Consider the following 23640-nt stretch of genomic DNA (forward strand, 5'->3'; position numbering starts at 1 on the left):
TCCTGTAAGCGAGGATGAAAATTTCCACCATTATGGAAATTAATCATTTTGCTGGGCAAATTATCGGCCTTTTTGAACCCAAGTGGGAGAGGTGGGTCAGCTCTCGTACTTACTCAGGAAAGTTTTGTCTGACGCCTTTAAGCCCTGCTGCTGCTCATGGGAGTGTTGCCTGCGAAGACTGAGAGTAGACACCACTCCATCCTCCCAGGACTTTTGGGGCTGCACCTCATCCCATTCACCCCCCCAGAGCCTTCACTGCATCCAAGTCATCGTTAGAAACCTGTGAGTTTTGCTGTGGAGAACTTGAGTCAGTCACCACCACGATTGGCAGAGACTTTCATGACAATTATTTGGTTACCTGAAAGCATTGGCAGGATTGCGAGGAGCATCAGGGTATAGTATGGAATGCAGTGCATAATATTTTATAACCACTATTATCTTAGTGCTCAACTAAAATTATTAACAGTGGTCATCTGAACTACCCTGTGTATAAAATACCAGCCTTGGTAGTTTTCTAATTAACGGCAGTAATATTTCTCTCAGTAAGTTGATGCATTTGTCTGCTGAAAAATATTTAAAAATATACGTTGTTACCCAGTTTTGCCACCTTTTTTCCTGCAGAGTATGTAAAGATTAGATTTTCTCTGTCGGTTTAAGGAGTGGAAGCAAAGCTAGGGCATCAATAGTTAACCTTATATTACCCTCTGCTGAACAGACATAGTATCAATGTAGGGGTTTAACTACCACACCACTAAAAACACATATTCCTGCAGTTTTAGACTAGCCGTAAGAATGCTGTGTATATGTTTTCCTCATTATTTGGATGTGCTGTTTGAATGTTGTGATCAGTGATTCAGAGCACATGATTCATCAGGAAGACATTTGCTAGGCAGACATGTGAGGAGCTGTCTGCCTCTTCAATCTCACTGACAGGGCAAAAATGCTGATTTATAGTAAATCATTAAAATCTGCTTATTATTGCACTGCTTGTTCCTCTTCTCCACTTCAAGCCAGCATCTTGATCTGCATCATGTCTCTTACAATTTTATACTACAGCAAGCAGTTATTTAAACAAGAGAGAAATGATCCTTAGTCTTTATTAGTGCATATGAAAGGATATTTTCTTTAAAGAAGACTAATTAAGAAAGCAGACTCTATTTTCTTGCTCAGTTTAGGGAAAAATAAAGATTTAAAACATGTAAGTGCAAAGAATTATTACAATAAAACAGTATTTTAAAATGATCATTGAATAGCTTGTTTTTTAAAAAAAATAATCATAAAGCAGCAGCTTAAACACCACCAAAAATATTTGGAAGGAAAAAGAGGTTGGATGGTTATTCAGCTTGTGATAGAACTCGGGGAAGACACAGCTAAATATTATGTGATTATTGATGGAAAGGGGGAAAAAAACCCTCCAAACTAGAACTAGATGCCAGTTGGGTACGGTGACAATGGGAACATTGAAATAATTTTCAGGAAGGGGGGGGAGAAAGTTTTGTTTACTTTGAAAGAGATGGTTTTGTGAAAGAATACAATATGTAAATACGCTGTCTGATAGAAAAACAAAGAAACAATACAAAGAGGTCCATATTGTGTATGTGTTACTTACAGTAAAAATTTTAATTTGATGCCTGGGGACAGAAATCCTTGCCACTGAATTACAAAGAAGTGAATAAACTGACTCAAAATTAATCCATACAGATCTGTCCCCTTAATAATACTAATTCCAGAGAACAAAGCAGTGCATAATGCATTTTAAATTAACTTGGAAAATGCATAATTTATATTTGTTTTATTTCTTAATATTTGAACACAGGTACATTTTAGAATGCTAAGGACAAGAAAGGAGAGGACAGATTTTGTCCATATATGCTCAATTTAAAAAAAATAAAACCAGACAATATTTTTCAAGCTCTCTTAGAAAAGGACTTCAGCTGTGAAATATTACGGAGAAAGGATAAACACAGTTAGGAGAGAGAAAATGATTTTTAACATGCTGTGAAATGAATATGTTTGGTTAAAATATAAAAAGGGTCCTAATTCCTAATAAAACATTCTGAAATAGATAATTACATATTAGTTTGGATCAAAAATAATGTCCTTAGTCATGAGAAGCAATTGAGAGATACACGGCAGGGTGCCCTGTCGGGCATGGCAGGCAGACAGAATACGGGATGTACGAGGGGCAGGGGCAAGGCACGGCGGCGCGATGCTCCGCTCCATGGAAAATGCAGCCTACGTTGGGGACCCGACAAGGCTCAAGCCAGCTTCTTTATTAATGCACTTCACCTACACGTGTAACGCTGTCACCCGCCTTTTATATAGCTCATATTATTTACCATATGCATGTGCAAGTAGAAAACCAGACATCCTGTGCCTAATCCAGACAAGCCGTGCCTGTAATTCGGAGACGTGCTGGTCCTTCTGATGGGGTGGCCCAGAAGGTTTGCCTCACCCTCCCCAGCCCAAGGGGTGAACCTCCGGGTACCCAGGCACCACACCTCTATGGGGAAGAAGAAATCATTTCATATACTGCTATAGCAGTCTCCTTCCAGGCTATGCCTTTTGGACAAACTCCTAGGTGCTCCCCTGCCCCACCGTACTACATCTGTGCTTCTGGACTTGAAAGTTAGTCGTCCAGTTTGAATTAAAAAGAAAGGAAGGAAAGTGAAAGGATTGGAGCTACAGTACAAGCATAGGTGCAGGTGGTAATGGAATACAAGGAGAGAACATCTGGATTTAAGGATTTTGAGTCTGGGAAATTTGACCTCACCATTTTCCTCTCTCCTCTTCCAGAGTAACTTTGGATCTAATAAATTGGAAGGGTGTTTGGAGAGGGCTGAAGGGCAGCCGAGTGGGATTGTGCCTTTTGTGTAGCTGTGTATGCAGGGATGGGGCATGTCTACACGGGGGCATTTCCTCTCCAGGGTACCAGTCTGGGCGGCTCCTGAAAAGAAAGATAAGCTTTTATAGAGACAAGGAATTTTGCAAGAATCTCCATTCAGCTGTATCAAAGCTGTGCTGCTGAGTGAGGATGGAAACCTGAGTGAGGATGGAAAAAACTGGATGAGCTTGACTATACTTACTTGGGGGGAATTTCAGCTCACCCAGTATTTAAAACAGTAGTAGTACACGTGCAGCTGATAATCAGTAAGAATCTAGAATAATTTCACAGGTGTATATTTCAGTTATTAATACTGACAATTGTTAAATCTCTTTGAGTGGTTATCATAGAGGCACGTGAAGGGTAAAGGGTGTATTTTATGGAGATTTTTCTAAATAATCCTTATGATGTTCAAAAGAGGTGAAATTTGCCTGAGACCAGACTTGCTTACAACACAGAAATTTAGCCCCCAGTTGTTAAGTTATAAATCTTTCTGCCAGATTGGGTAGAACATCACATTACCTTGAACTAAATTTGTAAAGAATGACCATTGTCCTCACAGCTGTAAGAGAAAAATGTAGAGCTTGTCCCAAACCATGGGTTTTAATAGGCTGCTCACATGAAACTAAAAAGTGAGGAGATAAAACCCAGCCAACACAAATTTATCCAAACTGATTACTTCCATAGTGACAATTTGTTAAATAATGACTTTACTAGAAAACTAAATTGATTACATTTTGCACACTTTTAGTATTTTAACTACCTGGAAAAAATATCAGCTTATGTTTATAGGGAAACATTCCTAGTTAATTCCTTCCTTGGTGCTATGGTTGCGAGTTATTTTCAATAACTCAATTTACAGGCTAGCCTTATCGTGGGCTAATGCAAATTAATGCTTTGAGTCATAAGTGTTTCCCTTGGAAACAGTAATTTCAAGTTAATGTCTCTTGATGTGAAATGGAGTGCAGTGTCACAAGCTCTCTCTCACCAACCTACAAATTAACTTCTGTTCCCTCTGTACAAGAAATATGGGTGGTGTCCTGCTTTGCTTCCCATAAAAAGTTATATACATATACATGTATGTGTGTGTGTGTGTGTGTGAGTTCACTCTTTAATGAACTGGTTGTCCTGGATTTTCAGTGGTGTGACCAAAACTGTGTGAAAAGGCTGTATTCAGCCATTGGAAATAAAAGCAAAACCGAAGTACTAAGATTTACAACATACTAGTACAATGACGGTTCACGGAAGATAATTGTTGATCCCCAAACCAGGCCTGCTTGGGCAGGTTGATTTGGTTTGTACCTAGGGATTGGTAAGAAAGAATTTGCAACTAACAGCATCAAAAAGAAAATAACAGAATTAAAGTAAGAAAGAAAACGAACAAAGAAAGAAGACAGTGAGCAGAAGGAAAAAAGCCTGTTTCTTCATCATATTAATTACTTTTTCGTGACATATTTTAAATGAACCAACAGTTGAAAAATTCTCAAATCCAGCATGGCTACTTCTGCATATATATTTGATTTTGCATTTTCAGTTTCATCTTTTTAAACACAGCCTGCAGAACTCCAGCCTTACTGTATTGTACAGAGAGAAACCACAGCCCCCTGCACGTGCTGGAGAGTGGGCTTTTTATTCTTGTAGTTCTGTGAGACTAAGACTGGAGTAAAGTCTGAACTTCCACTGGCAAATGCAGTTACCACACTCAAAGCAGGCTAATTCACCTGCCTGGTGCCTTCCCCTGGAGTTCTCATATTATTGAAGGCACCTGGGGTTTGGAATGCTGGTTTGTTCTTCTTTCAAAAAAATCTCGCTTTTCTTTACCTTCATATTAGTCCTAAAGTCAAAGCTCAGATTGCATTTACACCTGCCTTCTGGAATTTATTTAAAAATAAATTAATAAATATTAAAAAAACAACAAACCAAATAACCATCCCTTCTTCACTTTTCCTTTGCATAAGATAACTAAGTTATACAAAACAACCTTTGTAAGCAGAGAAATTACAAAAATCCCACCTTGCAATACAGAACATTTCCTATACTTGCATAGCCTTGAACTTCTTTTGGAGATACCCAGCTCCCTGTCTCACCATGGATGGTACTTGTGGGCTGGTACTCTTTGACCTCTACAAAATCTTAGCAACCCCTGAGGTGACACCATTAATGCTACTTACTTTCTCCCAGCAAATGGAACTAGTCTCCACATTCCTAAGAAATTAAAAAAAAAAAAGTTACGAAAAAAAAAAAGGTGGAAAACATCAGTTAATGTAGAGTGGTCACTGAGCATCAGGTAGGACAGTCCCAACAGTCCCCTGAGCTCAAGGGAGCACACGGCTCATCAAGCCCTGGGACAGCCACGGGAAATGATGTGGTGCTGCCTCACAACACCAAGCCCTGCACAGGCTGCAGGTCTCTAACTCACAGAGGGGAGAACTGGCCTGTTCTGAAAATTCATGGGTAGGATGAGAAGGGAAAAAAAAATCTAAATTGCATGCAGGTCTTGCTCCTGAGAGAAGTAGCTATGCATCCGTGGGAAATATCTTCCCTCATCTAGAGTACAGGCAGGAGAATGAAAGTAGAAGTGCCCATCAGCAGCCAAAGGCAGATGTGGCATTTCAAAGGGAGGGGAATCCAGGGTAATAATAAGATCTGAGATAGAGAACAAGGTAGAATCCTAGAAAATGAAAGAGAAGGAAGAAGAAGCAAGACTGCAATAAAAGGAATGAGGAATGGAGGACACGGCATTCATAAACCAAGATGAACAAATAAGATGGTAAAAACTAGGGAGGAAAGGGAGCAGAATGACTGCTTTTTAAAAGCCAGGGTCTTGATGTCTATAGGGGGAAGAAAGGAATAAAGACAGTGGGGGAAAAAAGGAAATAAAGACAATCTGAGCTGATGGAAATAGCAGAGACAAAGAAAACAAAGTCTGTCTGAAGAAACAGCAGCAGGAGTGGAGAGCACAAATTCCTTTGGGAGGAGGCAAAAGAGAGAAAGGCTGTGTGCTCTGGACAGAAAGGGATTGCGTGAGAAACCATTGGCAAAAGACACCAAAGTTTCTATTTAGTAACGCAGCTTGTTTAATGATTTATTTTTTTTTCCTAAAGTTTGAAGCAAATTATGGGACTCAGAACACTAAAGAAGGATGCAGAAGAGAGAAAGTGTTTAGTTTAGGTTGTGCAGGTGAGTTTCAGTTTTCAGAGTGTCTTGAAATAGCGCATACCGAGTAAAATTGAAGAAAGTATAATAGCCTGTTTACAAGATCAAGGCACAGAAGCAAATCGAATGAAAGGTTAATAAGATCAGAGTTCATAAATTAAGGTTTAAATTCTCTTTTTCTTAAAGAGAAAGATTTAGATGAAAGATCATGCAATCTATTTTAATTGTAAGAATAATTAGACATATGGAAGAGCAGAAGAGATAATATGTAATCAGTGAAAGGACCTGGTCTTCTTGACCAAGGAAACGCCCTTCCAGACAAAGTCAAAGACATTGCATATTCAGGAATCAATACATCTTTCTTCAGTTGAAGAAGTCTCTTATTGTCCATGTTGATTCATGTCATCCAACTCTAAATGGTTTTACTTCTTCAAAAGAAGAAAAATTCTTTTTTTTCCTTTCTTTTTCTTTTTTTTTTTCTTCCTTTTTTAATGTTAGCACAGATAATTCATTCTAACTAAAAAGCAAAGATTCAGATACGAGGAAAAAGAACAGAAAGGCTACTGGCGAAGACTCCATTTAGTACTTTAATTTAGAGACTTGAAAACAACTGAAAATATTTATTTTTATATTTCCAACATAAATACTGTCATGTTTAAAATTATGTTTGCAATCAAATTTACGAAGTCCAAAGATAGCTTTAATGGAGAAGCATCATTTCTATCTTTTAGAGATTTTTTTTTTTCTTGCACTAGGTTTCTTAAGAGTGTGCAGAAAAAGATACTGCAGATTCAGCACTTAAGAGAAATGATAATCAGACAGTATCACATTTAAATCATGTTACATTACATTGCAACACCTTGCTTTTCTCACAACTCATAGCAAATCCCTAAGGACCATCACTCTTTAGAGAAAATAAGAGATTTCATCAGTAGCAATCCCAAACGAATTCTTGCACTGGAGTGTTGGTGTTTTGGTTTTTTTTGAAAAAGGCAGTTTACACACAAGAATATGGCTGCTGCCAATTGAGACTCAGTTGGCAAAAATGTTTCTCTTTTCACAATTACTCCTTTTGTACTCCACTCTGTGGAAGGCTGAAACAAAAGCCTTGGCAAAATTTCTATAGCTACACGGTAGAAGGAAAGCGGCTGCTGTTTGAGGGGCCTTGGTGGAGAAGCAGAGCACAGAGGGACCTGCCGTAGGTCATCTCCTCCCTGTGCTGGGAGAAGCTACCATAGCAATATCAGGAGCATTTCACTTCTGAAAGACAGCTCACTGCCTTCTTACCTGCTTTGCAGAACTCCTCACTCACCGTGGGGCAGGGGAGAAGCACCAGAACTGCCATTATCTTCTTGAGCATCCTCTCTTCCTGGAGCTTCGCTCTCCAAAGCTCACGTGGCTCCTGAGGGTCTGGCCAACAGGTTGACTTAGCTGTCTCTCAGCATAGCCTCCAAAAAGAGAGAAAGTAGAAATTTAAGCAAAAATTGGTGGAGCTTGAAAGACAAGTCCGTGCTACAGCATGGACTAAGGTGATGGGGAGGGTTGGAGGCTGTCACTGCCATGCAAAGGGGCTAGCAGCGCTCGCTGGCGCACATGGGGACCCATCAGGTGCCTGTCCAACCTCCTCCTCCTTGGCCAAGCGGCTGTGGGACACTGGACACAGCAGAGGGGATTTCCCAGCATCTCGGGGGAAAAGCATCACCTCAAGGGTTGAAGAGCAATATTAGGAGGGGATGTCGCCTCCTTCCTTCTTTGTCCATGGAACAGCTTGTTTCAGGGATTTTGGTTTTGAACAGAACAAACGGTAACAAATCGGTAAATGTTATTTTGCATGTGCGTATATCACTGGGCTGCTCCAGCTCCTCTAATGTGATATCATACATCAGAGTCAAGAGGGATTAACAGCTCTGTCAAATGTCATCAGTGAAAACTGCATATGTTCAGTCAGCTTCTGTGGAAACACTTCTGAGCAGGCTAAGTTTAATTCAAATAGTTTTCAAAAACATCTCCAATTGTCATAAATAGGAAAGTCCCCGGAGAAGCAGATGTTAGCTCTATCAAATGCAGTAAAACATCTTAAGAAAAAAAATCGTAAATATGGGCAAACTTTACTGATAGAGTATTTGCCAGAGAAAAACCAAAAAATTTACTGTGGATGTCATTTGGTGTTTAAAAATACTATCATGTGTGTCATTAAAAGCAAAAATATTCTCTTAAATGTCTCTTATTTAGTTTTGAAATGAAAAATATCAAATAGTTAAACTTTATTATGTGTAAAATTGTTTTTAGATCATGATGTAAACATTACGTACAGGAAAGCAAACTTGAAAAGCAAGGAGAAGCAGCCTGCTGCAGAAAGATTCAAAACACCACAGCCAAACAGATGTTTTTAGGCTGATCTGACCGTAGCAAGGACCGTGTGCCATCATCTATCACCCAGCCCTCAAGGAGGGAGGCCAAGATTACTGTGAGTCCTGCTTTGGCTATTGAGAACCACGTGGAAACCCTTAAAATGCCAGGTGTAAAATGCAAAGGGGCCTTTTGGCAGATGCAGTTTCCATCCAAGGAGAAGTCCTGGCTTAAACTCCTCGAAAGCAAGAGCTGACAGATCTAAGCACTGGGGTCACTGCAGCATGGAGTGTCACCCAGCCTCCTGCCCAGCCCACCAGATTTTCCTCCCCACGTTGTAACCTACATTGCTACATGAATGAGGGATGAACTATCACATTAAGGTACTCACCAGGATTCAATGGTCCCTCAGAAGAATATTGTTCAGAAATTACCTTGTTTATTCCTTTGCAGGCAAGCAGCACCATTTGCATGTCACATTGCAACAGGATGCTGTGGAGCCCATCGAGGGCCGACTGCCACGCGTCTCATGACCTGTAAAACTGAGATTGCAAAGGAAAGTTGTGAGAATGGCAATGAATCCTGCTATGGCTTGGGGTCTGTTTACTGTCCATGAGTCTGTGCATTTACCCATCCTTCCACCCACCTCTCCTGTGAACTTTCGATATGCCCAGAAACTTCTGGTAAGACAGTAATTTTCAGCATCCAAAGCCAGGAGTTTTTTTCCTTTTAACCGGAAAACTGTGTGTGTTCTCTCCACTTCATGGTCTAAATCAAACTGCAGGATATTAATGAAAGAAGTCATGACAACAGATTAATTTTTTTTTTTTATATTAATCTTAAACTTGTGAGATTTATCAGAACCTCAGATTCTCAGCCATAAAGAGAAAAACTATTCCCTTACTGGGGGATAAACTTTTAATAACAGATCTATTGTTGCTCAGCAGTGTGAGAGATGCCCCAAACTGCAAGGAACTTGAACCACCTGGTCAGGCCCTGAGGTTGGCCTACACTGGGCCAAAAGATTAAGCATTGTCTACCAAAGCTGGCATCTCTTTTTACTTGACAGTTGACAACTAATTCATCTGCAAAGCTTTTTCTAATATCCTGTACTCCAGTGGAGTTTAAAAAGTCAATCTCTATGTTCTCGGACAGTTGACAACTAAGCTTTTTCTAATATCCTGTACTCCACTGGAGTTTAAAAAGTCAATCTCTATGTTCTTATTAGGTTCAAAGAGTTTAATTACTGTCTAAGGACTTAAAATAGTATTGAAGTTTTAGCTTTCTGAAGACTAATTAATACAATATACAATTAAACCCTAGGTGTATTTTTAAGGCACGACATTGCTTAGGTTACACGAATTCAGCCTTCAGCACTGCCCTTGCGGCCCTATGGACAGGGGACAGCAAGTCTGGGCAGGAGAAGCCGGGAGAGTTATGGCTGGAGGACAGGAGTGACGCTGCACAGGAGGGAGACATCGGGCTCACTTTCCAGTCCTATTAAACTAAATTATGGGAAAAATCTTTGTTCGGATTTTCTTTCACTTATTGGGGCTTATTAGGTTAAAAGCCATCAGAGGCAAGCCATGCGGTCCTGCTTGTGCTACTGAGCGCTTCAGAGGTTCACGTGCCAGGTCCTGCCCTTGCTGGTGGAGAGGAGATTTTGTTTCCACCTATTGAGTTGTCTGACTGTAACATCCACGTAGGAGCCGGGTACTGCAGGCTCTGCAATTCAAATTGGGCTCTTCGGGGGACTAAGCAACCAAAATGCCCCCTTTGCACCCTCGTCTTCACACAGCTGGGTCAGCTATATGTGAGTGTCCCATCACACCATTCGGGGAGGTGGCCATAAACATCTTTTCTTCAGGAGGTGGATTTCCATGTATCCACGCTCAGAATGGTGGCAAAAAGAGCTTATTCAGCCAGGGAAGACAAGATCTCTAAATCGTCTTTGTTTCACAGCATCATGTATTATTTCAACTATTAATGAAAACACAGGGGTTAATGTTATTTAAAATGCATTTAGGATAAAGACTGCCTATGAAACAATGTCAGAAAAAAAAAAATAATCCAGAAGTAAATTCATCATAAAAGCAAGCTATCTTGGAGAAATATTGCGCTGGAATTATTTAAGAAAGAAAGACTCAATATTTTCTGTTTGGAGGGTTTTAATGAATAAATGTTATTCCTATTTATTATTTACTACTTTCAAAATTTAATGAATAGTCCTGGTGATAATTTCTTTATTTCTATATTTATAGAAATACAGAATTTCATACATACTGAACTGTGTTATTATCTACACATGTTCCCCCTTTCTGTAAATACAGAAATTTGGTGTTTGCCAGTAGAACTATTCATTACAATTTGAAAGTGGATAAATAATGAATAGTAATGCCATTTCTTCATTAAAATTCTACAAAAGGAAAATATATACTCGTTATTCCTTTCATGAATTCGGCCCATTGAAGGTTCATAAATAATTGTGCTTCACAATTGTGTCTAATTAGCAATGAACTTAATCCAGTGCATCCAAAAGCCTGAAGCAAAGGGAGGGATTTTTTTTGTTGTTTTATTTCTCACTCTCAGTGGCAACCGTCTGATTTTTGAATGCACCTTTGCTGATAAGACAAAATGATGCATCTTCAAAGATCAATGTTATGTATGCGCTTTTTTTTCTTTTTTTTTCCCCCCCAAATTTGCTCTTTTAAGTACCAGGTTCATAAACGCTGTCCCCGTTGAACTTAAGGTTAACTCAACAGGAGATCTGCAGTACAGTAGCAAATAAAACGAATCTTAAAAAATGCTTCCCTATGTGGAAGTTCTCGCAGAGTGCTTTTGTTCCCTACCATGATCTTCCCTGCAGAGCTGCGCTGCTGCGGGGACGTCTCGCTCCGAAAGAGTTACTTCTTGGGGGAGCTCCAGCAGCGGCATCTGCCGTGGAGACACCCTTGAGGAAGGGTTGTGCAGAAGGCACAAGGTTGGGTTCTTCCCTGCCAGGGGAGGACGGGTAGAGTTTCAGCAGGCAGGCAGAGACACAGCTCTCGCTTTCCCTGCGCTGGCTTCAAAGTCAATATACAAAATAAACTGATCATATTGTTAGCGAGTATTTCCCAACAATGCACCCTGAAGAACTGTTAGAGGATGATTTATATTTAGCCGTCCCTCTTTTCTGTATAATCTGTTTTACTAGAGACTGGCTGGTGTAAAAATGGAGCTAGACGTACTAAATGTCCCATATTCTTCAGCTTTCAGTATCTCTAGTTTCTGTGATGCTTATCACACGCCTATATACTGCTCCCATCGAGATTCCTTGGCAGGCTTGATAAAAATCCCAAATATATTCGTTGTTTTTGTCCCCCCCAACTAGTCAGTCATCAGTAATGCTGTTGGCTTTGTTCTTTGTACGTTTTCAAAGGAGCTTAAGCTCATACTCTAACTGATTTGATGTTATCTGATTCTTAAACCATCACCAGCTATGAAACATCTAAGTCTGTTATGAATAGTCGTTTAAACAACCAGTACTTCTTTATGAGACACCAGCAGGTTATTTGATTATATTACAATCACATGCCTTGCAGTTGAACTTTACTGTTGCCAATGAAAAGCAGAGGCGAGGGAGAAGGAAAGGGAAATGGATCTCTGCTTTTCTTACTGTCCTTTGTAACTCATACGACTCATACAGGGAGGACACCAGACAATGTCTCTATTGAATTTATGCCATCAAACTTTTTAACACAAAACATAATATATTTTTAACTGACCTTGTCTTAGAAAACAAAGACAGACTCCAACAGATTTCTTAAGTGAAAGCCTCTAATACCACAGCTTCAATAAAATAAACATCTCTTTTGTTTTTCCTCCCTGTCCTTTATAAAGACCAAAGGAAGGTCTAAAGACAGGCTCCCTGATGGAACAAATTTAACTAAAATAACACCATAGCCTGGTTTTAGAATCATCTCAGCTCCTTCCAAACATAGAAAATAGAAAAATAAATGCTGTTTTGTCATCATACCTCACCCCTGAGAAATTCATATCCGCCAACAAGCAAAACTACGAATTAAAATGACCTCTCAATACAGCTGCTGGAGAAAGTTACCCAGGAAAGATTAAATACATAGGTATTAAATACATAGACTGGTTTCCAATCCTAGTTCTGCCACAGACATCCAAGAATGACACTGGGCAAGTCTGGGATTTTTTAGGTACCTGGTCTCCCATAACAAAATCCATAGCCATGAGTTAAATCCTGATGGCTTATAAAATGCATCCAGAGAGTTAGGCACAGAGAATAATAAGTGAAAAGCTGCCTAATATAACATAAATCTAAAAACCATAGTCACCCTTGGGCATAATAAAATGGGCATAATAGTATTCTCCTACCTCACAGAGTGATATCAGCATACATTTACAAATGCATAGGTTCATAAAGACTACAGAAACAGTTTTGGAGATCCTCCTATAACATCATCCTAAACAGACCCTGATTTTTCCTGTCCCTGGCACAAGGTGTGCGGGGGTGGGGGGGTCAGGCCAGGGAAAGAAAGCGCTGGTGATTTATTGTTCTGGCAACTTACTGTTTTTAGTCGATATTATTCATCTGTCCATAAGGAGCTGTATCCTATGAACTAGTAGGGATGAGAAGCTGTGTGTTTCCCCGTGTGTTTTTCCCCATGTTTCTCTCACTGCCATTTTTTTTTCTAAGTCCGGGAGTTATCCGGAGTATCTCAGAAACCATAATTGAGCAACACTGATTTGGTGTTTGCCTTTCTGTCAGGCCCCTCAGCAAAAAAGAAACCAAAGCATTGTCTGAACGCTTGGTGATGTCTAAATTCGCAGAGCAAGAATGCATATGCCTTCACTTACACGTGCTTTGCATCCCCAGGCATATAGAGCAAAGCGGTAAAAAGATCTGCAAAAGTGATTTCCCATTTGAACGGGCTGTGACCTGGATGCACGTGTAGGTATATTGGTACAATTTTTGCAACCTAGGTGCAGAGGTTTGAAAATATGCCCCCGGTGACCAGTCATTGGTGAAACTGAAATGAGGACAGCTTCATGTAAGAAGCTTTCTGAATGCCTTGAAATATACTCAGCATATTTTAAATGGCTTTAATTCTACAGTACTTTTAATATAACCCTTTAAACATGAGGGAACACAAAGGGAAGGTTAATTGGAATGGCTAATTAAACATAGTGAAGTCAAAGAACGGGAACACTGGGATTTTGTTTTGATATTTAGCAACATCTCATAACCCTAAGGACATTGATTTAGCCTAAGGTCTGGTATCTTTATAAATTGCAACATAGCCTGGAGACCCAAAGGAGAGACAAAAGGGTTGAGTGCTTGTAACAACAGATTCCCAAAGGAGCCCTAATAACAATTATAACCAACATGATTATTTGCATTAGTTAAAAAATAAATCCATCTCTCAGGTTTAAGTCATTTTGTACTGATCAACTAGGATATGGAAACAGTGAGAGAAAATCTGCAACAAAAGCACTCCCAATCTCAGGATCCAGATGACAGAAATTCATCTCTCACAGCTATCCCTTGTGGATCTGCAGCCACAAACTACGGTTTTACCCTGGAGAATCCCACAGCAATTCAAAACATTCCCTAAATGTGTCAATGAATTAAAACAACTAGAGTGCTTTTCTAGACTTCTTCGTCAGTCTTAGAATAACTTTCAGAGAATCTGGGAGCTAGGAAAATGAACATCATACCCGAATCATAGCTGGCAGAGAGAAATACAAAAGGGGTGACTTGATGTCCAGGTCCGTTCCTCACTGTTGAAGGGTGTCCGTGCCTCGTGCTCTGCTGTGTTGATTTGCCAGAGACAAATCCAGTAGGGCAGAAACTGCCAAGCAGCACTGAAATTAGAATTAGTACAGCCACACCGGTATGACCCCGAACCTTAGAGTTTTTCTGGTTTCGGGACCAGGATCTGTTCTGCTTGATGCAAGAATGCATGAGGGACACCTGCCTGGTTGCTGTGCCTGGTATTATTAAACGGGAAGCACAAACAAAAGATGTTGAACCTCTGTTGGTTTTGTTCAGTGAGCTCCATTTCCACAAGAGATGACCTTACTACACAAAATAAAACCTTGCTTTAATGAAGGTATCCAGATGGCCTTCCTAGAGACAGCTATAGACTGCTGAATACTAAGAACAAATCAAAGGAGTTGTTTGGGTTTGGGTTTTTTTTTTTTTCTTAGGGTTGTCTTCCCACAAACACGTACGTATCACAGGAGCACGAAGAGCTGAGTGTTTTCTTTAAACGTTTTCATATCTCACTGAGAAGTTCCCACAACAGAGCACAGTTTGCTCAGCGTTGTTTTTACCTCCCCCCTCGCTGGTATCACCATTCAGCTGCTACAGTCTCCTAACAGCGCATGGATTACAATGTCTGCAGAAAAACATGATTTCCCAGCCTTAGCAATGGCACCCAGGGAATTAAAAGACCTCTTAAGGATTAAAGGGAGATCCCAGCCATACTCACATTACCTGTGTAGCCGGCACGAGGAAGAATTAGTATCTGTGTTACCATTATTCATATGGCTGATGCAAAACCTATAATCTTTTTAGGAATGCTGACTTCTATTAATTTAAGGATAGAATGATCAGATTACTAGAATATTAATGGCATAGATACATAGAAGATTAATAAACTGAGTGTGTTGTTTTAGTTTAGTAGCTGGACTGATAGAAAGCAAGCAGAAATACAGAATACACAAATAAAACCTCCAGCAACCGAACCCCAAGCAATCACCTGCAATGTCCAAGCCCCACCAACATGATGTGTATATTTTGCCCAGACTCAGAAAAGAGGAGTAGGTTAGAGCTAGTAGTCTGGACAGGACAAAAAGATCTGAAGAAGCAAGACCCTTTCTAAACCAGCAAGGCAAGGCGAGTGGTGGGGATGGGCATATTTAAGTAAATGTTATGATGATAAGCAACCTTAAACCCAACATTGTTCTGTCAAGTTCCTGTTTTGATTGCCCATATCTATAAACAGCAGCTCTGTGCTGCTGCTGTACCACTCTGGGGACTGTGCACCAGTGACAGCAGACCCAGTGGTTCCACCTTGCACATCAGCTTTGCCAGGTTCACCTTCTACCCGACCTGCACACCTATCCCACTTGCTTCCCACTCTGCCTGGGTTTGAGGTGTTCCTAGAATAGCTCAAGAGAGAATAACACCTGCAATTCATTACGGGCCTTTCCAAAAGGCCTTCAGCCTCAAACAGAAGAAGAGCAAAGACCAGGCAGGTAAATGCAATCTCCAAATTGTCAGTGAAGGACTTGCCTCAGACATCTTTACATCTTGGGGAATGCAACTGTCAGATTACTGCTGCATATTTTATTTTATTCTGCAAATGCTAGCACTAAAACCTCTTGCAGTCAACCTTTTGGGCCAGGGCACACCTTTCCCCCTCCTGCATGAGTCCCACACGTGTCCCTGCTGCTCGTGGAACAGCAGCACCAAGGCAAAGACCAGCAGAGTATGCACGGACCAACCTTGTCACACATCTAATCGGGTCCTGCTGGAAGTCCCCTGGGGTCTCTGCAGAGCTTCACCCAAGTCAATGAAGCCTTGTATTTAAAGTAGAGAGGGAAGTCCATGCTTTGTTTTGGTTTTTTTGTGAACTTGGAGAACATTTGGATTTGGCTCATATCTGTGAGGCCTGGCGCCGTCTCTCCAAAGAAGATTTGCTGACAATCTGCCTACATTTAGATACATAATTCCGATTTCATGAATATATAGAGGCAACATTAAATGATTGTGTGAAGCTGCAATCCAGCTCTGAAACAATTTGCAGCAAAAGGTATTCAGGCACCGGATAAATCTACAAATTCACTGCTTTCATTAATACTTACAGAATGCTCGAGAGCAGAAGAGGCCTTTATGCACTATATGAAATATTTAACTGGAAACATATTGCCAATAATCAAATATTATGCTCGGAGAAACCTAAATGCAGTCTAAAAATTGGGAACTTACTGCTGAGATAGCAAATAGCCTGTTCTTTATTTCTAAAGGTCTCGCAAAGTTTCGTCATTGCTTTGCAAAAATATCTGCGAGGAATGCGAATCCTCCCTGTAAAATCCAGCAGGAAAGGGCCACTTCCCAGCTGTCTTTGTTGCCCGTTTAGAAAAACAGAAAACGGTTTCACGATGATTGCTTCCACTTTAATTTCACCCCCCCTCCCCCAATTTCAGCAGGAGATTCTGCTCCTAAAAGGGTGGTGTAAGTCCAGAACTACTCTGCTGACTTCACAGAGGCGTAAATGAGAACAGAACAGAGGCAATTGCTTTTAAATGGATTAATCAGAGCAAGTTAAATAAAAAGCAGAAAATTCTGTCCCCGTTTTATATTCAGGTCAGAATTTGGGGATTTGTTCTCCTCATTTGCCAGTGTTTCAGAACTGGGAAATAATATCTGAGAATTCTTTTTTCTTTCTTGACAAAGAGCGCTAGTCAAAAATTGGGAACCAGATGGCTGCTTATATATTTCTTTTTTTTTATTTACTGCAATACTAAAGCCACCATAAAAAAGCAAAGTTGAACAGACAGAGCTAATAATATAATCATTCAAAACACCTGCAAACAGTGCAGATGGGCAATTTCTGTCTGCAAAATCATCAGTGAAAGACCGCCTTCCCATATGGGCAAATCTAGCTGCCTTAGAGCTTCCTAAGCTCTGTCCCTTACCTTAAGAAAACCTGCACTGAGCATATGCAGTCTTTTTATAGCAGAGCAGAAGTGTCTGTATCTGCCTGTTTATTTTAGTTAAATATAACTTACAGCACTTATAGCCCTCTATCAGTGTATTTGATTTGCCCATTGTATGTCCCAAAAGGGCAGAAACCCTGAAGTAGTAAAGCAAACAGCTTTTATTCAGGCAGAACATTTACAATTGTTAATGTATATTAATGAACCCCAAACACACAAGTTTTATTCCTTTATGTAAGCAAACAGTTACGGGACCAGGGTTGCTGTTGCTGGGGTGTGTGAGCACACATGCCTGTCTTATGTGTGCACGCGTTTAATATTGGGTTATGAAATTATTACCCCCCCTTATTAAAAAAATAAATCCTCCTTCTGGCGTCCTTTTGGCATGTCGTCTCCAGTGCTAATGTACATCAAGAGACAGGAAAGGACAAGACCCAGGGTGCTGGTGCTGCCATTGATCCCCAACCTGGGGAGGTCTTTTTGGCTCCTCATCACTTGAAGCGTCAAACCCACTTCAAGCCCTGGCTGGTGGGGGCTCCCCAGTCCAGTGTCCCAACCAGCCAGGAACCCCAACCTCTTCAGAATTCAGCAAGGTCTGCAAACAGCCCGTTTGACCCCAGACTCCCCATTTCATCCCTGGCACTCTCATTCAGGTGAAATAATCAGCTCTGGTGTTAGTGCTATTTTTGAGTGGCATCATTAAGAACCTTCCCACCTAAACCTCAGTGTTTTACATGACAGTCTTCTTATCGATAAATTTCGTTCCCCTCCAGGACACATGATGTTGAAGAAAAAAAAAAAAAAGTGTAATTAAACACTGTGAAAATGAAAGTAGCAAGGATGTTCCAAGCCAAGCAAATAATCTACGATACTACTTTATTCAATGAATTCACTCTCTGTTGTGTCTTTGCTGTCTGTGACTTATGAAGAAACCACAGACCTAACACTTATCTTTTTTTTCTTTTTTTTAAGCTACTAGCTGTGGACAAAAATAGAAAGCTTAACTACATTTTTACACTGCTGTTCTTAGGTGTGGGCACCAACACCAACTGCTAAACAAAAAACGTTTCTTGTTCCAGAAACATACAAGTTTACTTTGAAATTCCCTATTGTTCCTTACAAATATTATTTTTAATGTATTTACTCCACCCAGAGTGATCTCGAAGGCACGTCCAGCTGAAACACAAATGGTCAGGAAATCGTAACATGATTTTTTTGAGTTTTTTTACCTCTTAAAAACCAACCTTAAAATGACTGCATTAGTGAGTGTCCACGGCCAGGATGTTATGGGGGGGTGTGTGAATGCAGATCTCGCTGAGGCAGTGACCTTCTCCAGGCGTTTTCTGCGTTCGGGGTCCACGCATAAGGTCTCTCTGGAAGGAGCTCATTGCTGTGACAGGGCCTTAAATTTCATTTTCTTCAAATATGTGCACAACTTTGAAATTTGCTTTGTATAAATACTTCCTGGCAGTGAAATGCAACTTCTCAAATAGCCAGTGAAAGAACGCAAAAGGAGCAGAAACCAGGCCACAAGGAATGCAAACATTCACAGAAAATATTGTACATTATGTACCTAGTTCTGGTGAACATCATCATTAGACCATTTCACCGGGATGAGCGTTAGCAGCTCACGTCATTGTTTTAACATAAGTATTAAAAAGATAATATGTCATCGGAAAGGAAGGAGGAGGGGAATCCAGGTAAAGAAAGACCTAATATCTGCATTATATATCGATATAATTCTGCAGAAAAGCCAAGTCTGCTCTCCTAACATGAGCTTGGGAGACTACAGCTTTTACAATGCCAGCTCATGTAGGAGGAAAAAGAAAGATGTAGAGCCTTTGCCAGGGCTTCCTATAGTGCAGTAGCTCCATTATTATTATTAAGTATCTTCCTTTCAAAGTTTCCTGGATTTCCTAAATGTAACAATAATTTTAATAATTACAAAACCAAGAATAGTACTTCTATGACCGACTGTGTTCCCTGTTTTCCTCCAAGCTAAAGCTCTGCTTTCATGTAATACATAAAAGAGCAATATTGCTCTGATGAACTAAGACACATGAAATATCTAATTAACATTAAAATATTGTCTCTTGTCATTAGCTTCATTTGCACTTTAAGTGTCAGTTCTTGAGAGAGAGGTTCAGAAGCAATGACCTGGCCCTTGAATAATAAAAAAAAAAAAAAAATGCAAGGCAGAAAAGAGGAAAAAAGACACTGTAATGTACCACATTACGTACAAACAGAGCTGCTTTCCTTGGCATCCAGGCTCAAAGCAGGATTCTCAATAAATAAGAGAACAAACCCCTTTTCTCTCTTCTTCTCCCTTTTGCTTCCCAACTATTCTACCTCCACAGAATCACTGCAGAGCAATGACGTTTGGCCAGGAGAGGGGCAGGGGTGAAGGAGTGATACCCACCTTGTCCCTTCCCCTGTGCACCCACTGCCCAGCATGGGGTGTGCAGCTCAGCCCACCCCAGCAGGGGCCTGATTTTGGGCAGAGAGCTGGCCCTGAGACCTGCACTCACCCGTCTGATAGTGCCTGGGACAGGTACCGGCTGGCTAGCAACTTTTGGGGTGAAACACCCCGGTAAGCTGCCCTCAGGTTGCAAAAACTAACCCCTCCCATTGGCAAACATTGGGTCTAATTGATTTATTAAAAAGGATAACTTTTTGCCATCATCCTGGTAGGAGGAGGAAGGCAAAGGGAGATTATTACTTTCATTGTAAACTGACCAGTCTGCTAATCAGGTTTTGATTATTTATGTTGCCAGGAGGTTTGTGCCAAACGAGGACGGCATTTACTTATTTATTTGCTTGTTTGTTTTCTACCTGGCACTGAAGCATGCCAGATCCCTTCACCGCATTTCCTCACCACCACATCAGGGCACAAGCCCCACAAAACAGCGTGGATGTGGAGGTAGCCACTTTCCAGCCTAACAACTCCAGGTCAGGTGGAGCTGCATGTTCAGAGCTGGGTTTTTGGGCTCTCCAGGACTGTGGGAAGTTTGTCTCATTAGAGGGGAGAGCTCAGCTGAGAGACTGGGAGCAGACACTCGCCTCCAGCCGCCAGCAATTAACGTGTACTCAGACAGGGGTGTTTATTTCTGGACCATCTCTGGTAACAACTTTTTAAATTAAAATCTCAAGGGTCTCAAGCAGGGAGAGAATTTTTGCTGCGAAAAGAAGGGTGAATGTTATTTATACAATATAGCCACAGCCTCATAAATAAAATAAACTTGCCTCCCATCATACCCTTAGAGAGACCTGTTAATTCATTTGGAGTGTGATTACCTCTCTTGTTGTGCTCAGATTTTTTTTTATGGAATCTATTAATAGCTTTTCAAATTACTCCAATTTTCAGCATTCCCCGTTCTTGGGAAGGCAGTGGTTTTGAGAAGAAATGCTGTCCTGTCCTCATTTCCTCAGCTGGGATGGGGGTGTCCCCATCTGCTGCTCATCCCTGGGCCCAGGGCAAGCTGTGTTTTGGGGCACACAGCCCCCCGCCCGGGCACCAGCCACGACCACCCACTGCTGCCAGCCTTGTCCTCCCAATGCTGGAGGAGAGCTGCCCCTGATGCTGCAAGGGAGAGCAGGAGAGAAGCTGCACATCGTTGGAAAGGCCTTTCCTACCCCTATTTGTAATTCCCATGCACCGAGATCTCTTTTACTTAGACTTCAGGATTAAATGCCAAAACGTGTAAAACCAATTGTCTCAATGTAATTCCCTTAGTCAGCACACCTCTCGGTTGCGTTGCTGTTATTCCTTGCCATTTGTAGGTCAGGATCTAATGGATGAGCTTTACGGGCCTGCATATTTCTTTGTGGAGTTCATTAAAGCCTGAAGCAATTGCACCTTAACATTTCCATGCAATTGCGAATTTGACCTCTGGCAACAGGCCTTGCAAATCGATTCATTTCCAAACGGGTTATGATTTGTTGTCACTGAAAAGTTTTGGCCGGGGGGGTGCCCACGTGGGCACAAACCATCCCGCCCGGAGAGACGAGCCCGAAGCAGGGCTCTGCCTGAGTCACAAGGACAAACGGAAGCCAGGCGACAGTTTTGACACTCATTAAAAGCAGTTAATTATTTAAGAGTCATCAAGTTTTTCACATGCTAAAAATTGACGGCAAAACAACCAAATGCATCCTATGTTTGGTTAACACCTAAAATTTGACTTTGACCCTCTGGTACCGAAGCAAAGAAATTCACAGCTAAAGCTCCATGTCTAGTCAATGCTCTGTGCTTAACTCACACTGTTTTTACAAAGGGTCTGTGCACAATCTTAAGTGCCATATGTCCAGGGTAAGGAAGAAAAACAACAACAAAAATATAAATATCTACTTTTTTTTTTTTTTAATACAGGAATTTAAATCTTGTAGAACATAATATAGAGTAATGACTCTATCTGATTATCGGTTTTCATTTTCCCTGGTAGTTCAGTTAATGCACTTTTAAAGTATTATAACATGAGTTAAAGGTTGTTGAGTTTTGTTTCTTTTTTTTTAATCTGTTGAAATGTTTTAAGTTTGTGGAACACAGACTCCTAAATCATTGCTGATGGCACATCTAATGTGCAAGTTGCATATTTAAGAGATTTCTTTGGTTACAAATAATTAAAACTAGGTATTTTTACATTTTTTAAACTGAAAAGTCCACTTGTCTTGAAGTCCTGATTGCAAGCGTTTGTAAGTGCAAATGTAAACTGAACAGGAAATTGCATTTATTTTTGGGTATAGCATATCTGAAAATCTGCCTCAACTGCAAAGCAGAAGCAGACTGGGAACAACTACAAGAGTAGGTCATGAATTTGGAAAGACTCCTGATCTTTAAAATCTGCTTTATTAATACTTCAAATTTGTGAAAATTCAGCTTTAAGGCACAAGGATTTGTTATGATTTTATCTGATGGACTAAAGGTGGCTTTAATACAAATTTGCATTCCATTCCCTGTGCAGGTGCCTACAGAAGGTGGTCATTGCAGGTATCTTCAGCTAGCACAGCACCTGAGAGGCTTTCCAAAATACAGGCATAATCTGGTTAAGATTTTATTGAAAAGAAATGCTTTAGCACCACCCAGAAAGCAGTCAGCTGCACAGGCATCATTCACTCTTCTGCCAAAGTCCTCCGAGAAGTACTTTACTCCTCACTGTTCAAAATAATCAATGACTGTATATCACTGCCTTCCTCCACACGTATTACTCAGTGCCCTACCCTCAGTTTCTCGGTTTCTCAAAGTTTAATCCTACAAACAGCTTCCAAAAATTTGAGATGCGGTGAGCAACAGCAGATAAAAAATTAATAAATTCATATACCTATTTCTAAAACATTTGCTATGTCTGCATTTTGCCGACCAAACAAGCTCCCCAAATGAAGTTTTTGCCCTTTTAATGTTTGGTCCAGGAGAATAAATCAAGTTTCCCATGACTGAGTAAAATAGTTCATCACGAGAAACTTCCTTTAATGTGCGGCCATGACAGCATCACAATTTAGTTGAAAATGATAAAAGCAAGCCTTGGTCCATGCCTGTGAAACCACAGAGAGATCTGTCCTCCCTGATCCACGGGAAAATTATCAGCACTGTGGCTTTTGTTAAGTCTTTTCATGCCAGATGTCATTTTTCAGGAATGTACAGTAGTTATCTTGTAGTGAATGCAAACAAAGTTATGAACTCTACAAATTAAAGTAAAGATGAATATCCTGTTCTCTGGCTAATGTAATGTACAACATTCTATACTCCCATATCAAAATTTCATCTATTTTAATATAAAATAATTATACCAGATAGGATTTCCATCTCAGACTATGACAAATGTATTATTGCTACACCATGCGGCCCCCCCGGTGGTCCTCATCACCCTTCAATGAGTAAAAGGAAATGAACCTTGCTAGCTCCTTGGACCTGGGAGGTTCAGAGACTGGCCTTCCAGTGGCTTTGAAATGAACACAAGGCAGCTCTTAGGAGTAAAAACACTGCACAGCCAAGGTTTCTGATGATTTTACAGCACTGAGAACTCGAAACAGTTCCAGCCTGGCTTGCTTTTAATTCTCTTGCTGTCCCCACGCACACTGTTTTTTCTGGTTGTCCTGGGTGGGGAGTTGGTGAGGAGACACCCACAAATGTGCTCCTCATTCAGAGTGAGAACTCGAAACAGTTCCAGCCTGGCTTGCTTTTAATTCTCTTGCTGTCCCCATGCGCATCGGTTTTTCTGGTAGTCCTGGATGGGGAGTTGGTGAGGAGACACCCACAAATGTGCTCCTCATTCAGAGGAGCAAAGAAAATCTCCTCTGCAGGCTGCACTGTCAGATGGGCCTTTCTTGTCTAAAAGCTTCTGGGTTTGCAATGAGTCATTGGCCTGAAAAGAAGGCAGGACTCCTCAATGTAATTAAAACAGTAGCTGTACTAGGACAAAAGAAGTGCTGCCCTTTCTGTGCACATGTTGTGCTGCTGCTTTGGGGAGCTCCTGGCTGCAGATCAGTGGAGATCTGGGTGCATCCACAGAGCATAGTGCAGT

Source organism: Calidris pugnax, unplaced genomic scaffold (assembly GCF_001431845.1).
Source record: "Calidris pugnax isolate Ruff unplaced genomic scaffold, ASM143184v1 scaffold28, whole genome shotgun sequence".
Classification (NCBI taxonomy): domain Eukaryota; kingdom Metazoa; phylum Chordata; class Aves; order Charadriiformes; family Scolopacidae; genus Calidris; species Calidris pugnax.